Here is a 6000-nt window from a genome sequence, read left to right on the forward strand (position 1 = left end):
AATTTTTAACCAAATGTTGAAGGCTGAGAGTGGGCCAACATGAGATCATGGAATATCTGGGAGCCACAGACACAGGGAAATCCACGCCCATTCACAGGTTCTTCACACATCTCCCTGGATACTCACAAGAGATACTGAGGGTAGACCAGAGAAAGCAAAGTATAGGTTTAGAAAGTGAGGAGCAATTGCTACCACAGGAAGGACACAAAGTCCTATGCACACAGTCTTCCCAAAAGAATAAAAACTTTAAGTTGTTGGGCCAAGAACAAGTCTAGTTACCCTCAGGGCACAGATGAAGACCCATTGCAGCTAGGAAAAAGAAAGGAAAAAAACCTTCTATCTCTGGGAGAGAGTCAGGAAACAAGCCAAACCCAAACTATTAGAGATCCTTACCAGTAGGAAAGGACAAGATTACTGAGTAGGCTCTACCATCAAGACCCAGGAACACAGAGCCTGCCAAAGACGGGAGGCCAAGCCATAAAAAACAGAATATTCCTCATCCCACTCCCCACATCAGGATATCAAGAATTAGGTAGGAGGGTGCCTGGGTGGCTCAGTCAGTTGAGCGCCCGACTTCAGTTCAAGTCCTGATCTCTCGGTCCACGAGTTCAAGCCCCACATCGAGCCATCGGGCTCTGTGCTGACAGCTCAGAGCCTGGCACCTGCTAATGATTCTGTGTCTCCTTCTCTCTCTGCCCCTCCCCCACCCATGCTCGCTTGCTCTCTCTCTCTCTCTCTTTCAAAAATAAACATAAATGGTGTTCAAAACAAAACAAAACAAAATTTTAATAATAAAAAAAGGGAACTAAGTAGCAAGTGACAGCAGAGAAACAAGACCATGAGAGAAAAATTCTGAAATGCAGGCTCATGAAATGGCCTAAAGCTGACAGTGAAACAAAAACATTGGGAAAAGCCTCCAGAAGCCTGCCATCAATCTAAATACAAATTCATGATGGAGGAATTTGAAGCTTTTGGTGCACTGCCACACACACATGCACACACACACACGCACACATGCACACACACAAACACAAGGACCTAGATTAGAAAAAGACGTATGCTGGGGGCACTTGGGTGGCTCAGTTGGTTAAGTATCCAACTTCAGCTCAGGTCACGATCTCCCGGTTTGTGGGTTAAAGCCCTGCATTGGGCTCTGTGCTGACAGCTCAGAGCTTAGAGCCTGCTTTGGATTCTGTGTCACCCTCTATCTCTCTGCCCCTACCCACCCACCCTCACCTTGTGTGTGCTTGCTCGCTCGCTCTCTCAAAAATAAATAAACATTTGTAAAATGATTAAAAAAAAAAAAAGAAGTATGCTCATTTTGGCCATACATACATATGTTCACTCCAGCTTCTACTGGACCCTACATAAGATGTCTAGTGTTCAGTGAAAAATTACAGGACACATAAAGAAACAAGAAAAATAATACACCATCCAGAGTACAAGCAAACAACAGAACCAGACTTGTGTATGATTCAGATGTTAGAACTCTCAGACATGGAATTTGAAATAATTATGATTAATGCATTAAAGACTCAAGTGTCAACGGTAGAAAGTGTTCATGAAGAGATGGAGAATTCAGGAGAGAAAGAACTACTAACCGATATTCCTCATTACAAAAATGTTCAACAACATTCCACAAAATTGAATCAAGCAATATATTTTTAAAAAGAATATATCATGACCAAGTGGGATTCACCTCAGGGAATGAATGATTCAACACCTGAAAATCACTTGAGTTTTCAGATAGTTTACCTTATCAGCAGATTAAAAAAAAAAAAAAAAACAATACGGTCATCTCAATAGTTGTAGAAACACCTTTGACAAAATCCAACATCCATTTCTGACTTAAAATTTTTAAAAACTCAGAAAGTAGGAATAGAACTTCCACAAACTGACAAAAAAGCATCTACAAAAAATCTAAAGCTAACATCATACTCAATGGTGAATGACTAAATGCTTTCCTCTTACAATTGAAAACAAAACAAAGTTAACAGCTCACTCTTTCCATATTCAACATTATACTGGAGGTTCTACCCACTGCATTAAAACATAATAAAAATAAAAATAAATAAAAACATACATAATGTGAAAATAAGAAATAAAACTCTCCCCTCACATGTGACATGATAACTGTTGATGTAGAAAGATCCCCAAGAATCTGCCAAAAAAAATACTACAACTCCATCACAGAATTATTAGAATGGCCAAAATCCAGAACACTGATCATACCAAGTGCTGGTGAACATGTGAAGCAACACCAACTCTCACTGTTAATGCGAATGCAAAATGGTAAAGCCACTTTGGAAGATAGTTTGGCAGTTTCTTATAAAACTAAACATACTCATCATACAATCCAGAAATTATGCTGCTTGGTATTTACCCAAAGGAGTTGAACACTTTTGTCCATACAAAAACCTGCACACAAGATATTTAGAGCAGCTTTATTCACAATTCCCAAAACTTAAAAGCAACCAAGATGTCCTTCAGCAGGTGAAGATAAACAAAATGCGGTACATCTAGAAAATGGAATATTATTCAGCACTAAAAGAAGTGAGCAATGAGCTATCAAACTATGAAAAGACACACAGGGGGGCGCCTGGGTGGCGCAGTCGGTTGAGCGTCCGACTTCAGCCAGGTCACGATCTTGCGGTCCGTGAGTTCGAGCCCCGCGTCGGGCTCTGGGCTGATGGCTCAGAGCCTGGAGCCAGCTTCCGATTCTGTGTCTCCCTCTCTCTCTGCCCCTCCCCCGTTCATGCTCTATCTCTCTCTGTCCCAAAAATAAATAAACATTGAAAAAAAAATTAAAAAAAAAAAAAAAAGAAAAGACACACAGGAAATTTAAATGCATACCAAAAAAGAAGCTAACCTGAAAAGGCTGCATATTATGTAGTTCCAACTATATGACATTCTGGAAAAGGCAAAGTTAAGGAAATAGTAGAAAGATCAGTGGTTAAAAGGCGTTAGAGAGAAGGATGAATAAGAGAAGTACAATGTATTTTTAGGGCAATGAAACTACTCTGTATGACATTATACTGGTGGATACATGTCACTATACAGTTGTCTAAACACACAGAATGTACAACACCAAGAGTGAACTATAATGTAAACTATGGACTTTGGATGATAATGACGTGTCAGCGTAGCTTCTTGAATAGCAACAAATGTACCACTCTGATGGGGGATGTTGATAATGAGGTAGGCTACATATGGGGGTGGGCAGGGGATATGAGAAATCTCCTAGCCACCTCTCAGTTTTGCTGTGAACTTAAAACTGCAAAAGCAACTAGAACTAATAAGTGATTAAGATCAATCGATATACAAAAAATCAAGTGTATTTCTATATAATAGCAATGAGCCACTGGAAATTGAAATTTAAAACAGGACCATTTAAATAGACCAAAAAACATGAAATAGTTATGTATAAATCTAACAAAATTTGTTCAGTACCTGTACAATGAAAACTACCGAATTCTGATAAAATAAATAAAAAGAGACCAAATAAATGGGGAGATACACTGTGCCTGCAGATTGAAAGTCTCAATAGTCTTACACAACTATCCACTAAAAAGGGGGAATTTTACCATTTGTACATTACACTTTAATAAACAAGTGGGCTGGGAGAATATGAGCTTATAATCACATACTTGAAATCCCTCCAATACTCTGTTGCCATATATTAGGTTGAGTACAACTGCATGCATAGATAGCCCCTAAATCCACCCACAATGAATTTAAAATCAAGGTCTTTATAACCATTTCATGCTTCTTTTTGAGGACATGCTAGGCCAGGCAGCCCCATGCAACTGGTGTGAAAAATACAAGGAGTAGAGGTATCTGACTCTGACTCTTTGCCTAGTAGAAATACAGAGAAGGAGGAAGGGAGGGAGAGATGAGGGACAGAGGGATTTATATATTCATAACTGACATTACATACTTACAGAAAAACTTTTTTATCTTTAAGGCATCTAAGAATCCATGCTAGCCTTGAAGTTTGTTCAACATGGTACCTGGTAAAATCCATGTTAGTTTTGGTAATCCCTAATTTACTAATCCAAACAACAGTCATGTCAATAAGGGATTTATTCTAGGCAGCCAAGGTACCATGTGTTACGGTCAATAAATGTGAAAACATACATAATGCATTCTTTGTAACCAAAGTGAATCCAAATGGACACTCCTGAAAGTTTAGCAAATTTCAAAAGTAGCCAAGTCACATTTATTTGCTTTATTGGTTAGAGAAATGAGGACAAGAGACTTTATGCCGAGGAGATTTTATATTCATAATTCCACTGTAAAGAAATTTGTTCCAGAGCTTATTGCTTCTCAGGATTCACCAAGAACAATGAAACTTCGCTAGTCTACAAATTTCACATGATTTGGGATTATCTATTGAGGCCCTATAAGCAAATGGCACTATGAAACAAGTCAACCACTATTCCCGTACTAAAGAGATTACAATCTCAATAGACTGCATTTCCATGGACAAACAGCACACAATGGTACAATGGACAACTGCAAATAATAATTTAATTAAATTACTAATTCAATATCTTCTGTACGTAGGAGAATTATGTGACAAATATTGGAGTATAGTTTAGCAGCCTCAATATATTCACAAGGCTTTGTCAACACTACATAAGAACCTGCCTATTAAGTGGATCACATTATTGGGTATTAGATACTGGTGGTAGCAAGGTGGCTTTGAGAGAAATGAAATGAGGGATCAAGGAAAGAAGGAGAAATTATGTAGAAAAGCCTATCTAGTAGAAGCAATTATTAAAAGAAACTTTTGAAGATGAGAAATTGTTAATAGTTTTTGAATTAATAGTCTTTTATTTTTTAATTTTTTTAATGTTTATTATTTGAGAGAGGGAGAGACAGAGAGCAAGCAGGGAAGGGCAGAGAGAGAGGGAGACACAGAATCAGAAGCAGGCTCCAGGCTCTGACCTGTCAGCACAGAGCCAGACACAGGGCTTGAACCCACAGACTGTGAGATCATGACCTGAGCCAAAGTCAGCCGCCTAACCGACTGAGCGACCCAGGCACCCCTGAATTAAGTTAATAGTCTTGATCACCATCATGTGACTAAGATGGTGCCAGAGAAAATTATATTCAAGAGTGTGTTTGACAGATAATAAATGGCAAGGGCCAGAGGCAAGGAGATCAGTGTGCAGATCAGATAGAATAGATGGAGGCAGAGCTCTAGAGAAACAGGAGATGGTACAGAGAGCATGGCAAGAAGTGGGGGGGGGGGGGCAGATCTACTGTACAACATGGCACTCCTAGTTACCAATTAGGCTGTTGCAGACTTTAAAACATGTTAAGAGGACAGACAGATCTCATGCTCAAAGTTCTTGCCAAAACATACACACATACAAAAGAACACAAAGTTTTTGGAGGTGATGAATATATTTAGTAACTTCGTTGTGGTGACAGTATCACAGGTATATGCATACATCTAAACTCACCAAGATGTATACATTAAATGTGTGCAATTTTTTTCTCAATAAAGCTCTAAAAAAAAAAAAAAAGAACTGCTTATATAGTAAAAATAAAATATTACCCTGGGAAAAAGGTAGAAGGTCGGGGCACCTGGGTGGCTCAGCTGGTTGAGCGTCCAACTTCAGCTTAGGCCATGATCTCATGGTTCTTAAGTTCGAGCCCCCCATCAGGCTCACTGCTGTTAGCACACAGCTCACTTAGGATCCTCCCTCTCTGCCCCCCCCCCCCACATACACACACACACTCTCTCTCTCTCTCTCTCTTTCTCTCTCAAAAATAAAATAAACATTAAAAAAAAAAAAAGTAGAAAGTGATTCCAGGAAATCTGTATATTTTGCTGTAAAGGAAAACAAGATGAATCCAGGGCACAGACTAAAGGAACCCCATGGTTGTGAAAGATAGGGAAACACCGAAGATGCTGCTGAGAAAAGACCTCAGAGACCAAAGAACCTGCAGAGAAAGCCAAGGGAAAAAGATCAGAAGGGAGGACAGAGA

Source organism: Prionailurus viverrinus, chromosome B3, assembly GCF_022837055.1.
Source record: "Prionailurus viverrinus isolate Anna chromosome B3, UM_Priviv_1.0, whole genome shotgun sequence".
NCBI classification, from domain to species: Eukaryota; Metazoa; Chordata; class Mammalia; order Carnivora; family Felidae; genus Prionailurus; species Prionailurus viverrinus.